Below are 2,005 nucleotides of genomic sequence, written 5' to 3' on the forward strand. Positions count from 1 at the left end.
CTGTCATGATATGTATCGTATCGCCAAATTCTTGCCAATACACAGCCCTACCACCTATAGTAGCAGATGCTACTTTAACTTTTAAAAGTTGTTTAGAATATTGAATAATGATTATATTATTACTAAATTTMTTTTTAAAGACCTCCTGTTAGTTCTGGATCTTAAAAACTTCCAGAGGAGATGAGACGTAGCACACAACAACAGTCAATTATGTTGAAAAATAAATCACAGCATCCAGTTTCTCTGAAACTGTAAATAAACACAGTCAATGTAAGATGAAATCATAAAGACTGCTAATGAAAGTGCTAAATCAAAACACCACAAAAACATACGTTTAAGCTTATTTTCTTGCCTTCCTCTGTAATAAACTCTTCCAACATAACAGCATCATCTTGTTACCTAAACTATTTGCTATAATTTTTTACAATAACTTCTGCAAACATGACTTTAAAACTTTGTTTAGTATCACGCTGAAAAACCCTAAGGTGACAGGAAATGGAATAAATAGAGAAAGATGATAAGAGCTGGGAAAACTTTTCTCATCCCAAGTTGGCTAAACTGGGCCAAAAACCCAACAACAAGCAATAAATCATAGCAATCTCCAACAAATACCATAATATCGTAATAGTGGGCGCGGGTGTATGAAAGCAGAGATGAAGCTGTGTGTGTCCTTCCAGTACCTGCAGGCTCACCTCCCATCCTTTAAGAAGCAGTGAATAAACTAAACTGGCAGCTTACAGCTCCATTAAATCAGCTGTGATTGTGGCAGAGAGAAGAGGGAAGCCGTATTACGTTTGTGTTATTGGCCAAATATTGCCGGCCTGTGAGGGAACGAGGTGATAACCAGCAGGGGCCGGGCAAAGGGAGAAAAGAGAGCAAACGGAGAGGGGAGGGGGGCTGCAAGTGTCAGAGCTATGTCCTTTCTGATAAGTGAGTTTTCACTTGCCTTCACCCCCACACCCCCCTCGCAGTAATAAGAGCTGACACCTATTTGTGACATATGACTGTATCTCTGATTGCCTGGGGCCTGATAACATTCTGATGCCCCACTCGGCTCATGATGGAGGGATAGTGAGACTGAGCAATGGAAAAATGGAGCAGTTTKTGGCTGAAACGCACCCAGCAGGATAATACTATATCTTTAGGAGATATGGAGGCGGTGTGCCTGCTGCGGGGCTTAGCTGGTTCATGTGTTGCTTGCTTGTAGACATGATGGAAGATGGGCAGTAGTTAAAGGATGGGAGGAAATCACTAAGCACTTCTAGGGAGCATTTTTTTTCTCTCCCTGCATCTCTAATTGCTAAACGTTGGCTCTGGTGTGACGAGGCTGAGAAGATAATCTGAAGGACAAACACCGCATTTTCTGTCAAATTCTTTTGGATTGCAGATTTTATTATTTTAATTTATTTTTTAGTCAGAAAGCTTTCGCTCTGTGATTGCTGAAGGTGGAAGAGTTTTTAAATAAATGGCATTAGGTTTTYTGTTAACCTTAGCTTTTTGATCAACTGTATGTGAGTTTATTCAGTGTACTGGGCAACTATATTTGAGGGATCCTTAAAAAAGACTTTCATAAGTTATAAGCTAGAGAATTAGCTAAATATTTCAGAGCATAATTTTGAGGTATTTATAATAGGTCGCAGAAAGCTGCACACAAGTATCAGGTGACCTGTGTGTCTTTAAAACAGGACATACTTATACTTTAACTTTATTTATAAAGAGATTTCAAAATGAAACTATAAACAGGGTTCCTACAGCTTAAAGAAAGTTAAATCTAAGTCTTTTTAAGACTTTTTAATGCCACTTGAAATTAAATTTAAGACCAACATCACAATAAACACAAATGTAAAAAAAAAACAGCAACAATTTTACCTAAATGTTTATTTTAGCACAAAACAACTAGCTGCAGTAAATTTGGTGAATAATTTTTAAAAACTAAATAAATGTTTTTTTTTAATATTTGAGACAAATACAATCATCCTTCTTACAACCTAACATTTTTAAGACC

At 37.2% G+C, this 2,005-nt stretch overlaps 1 long non-coding RNA gene across 1 annotated transcript in view; it reads right to left on the reverse strand.

Annotated features, from left to right (window-relative positions):
* The window catches only part of LOC106521803 (uncharacterized), a 248,698-nt gene that overhangs the window by 171,315 nt on the left and 75,378 nt on the right, over positions 1 to 2,005 (reverse strand). The gene's annotated exons all lie outside the window — the stretch shown is intronic.

Source organism: Austrofundulus limnaeus, unplaced genomic scaffold (assembly GCF_001266775.1).
Source record: "Austrofundulus limnaeus strain Quisiro unplaced genomic scaffold, Austrofundulus_limnaeus-1.0 Scaffold116, whole genome shotgun sequence".
Lineage (NCBI taxonomy): Eukaryota > Metazoa > Chordata > Actinopteri > Cyprinodontiformes > Rivulidae > Austrofundulus > Austrofundulus limnaeus.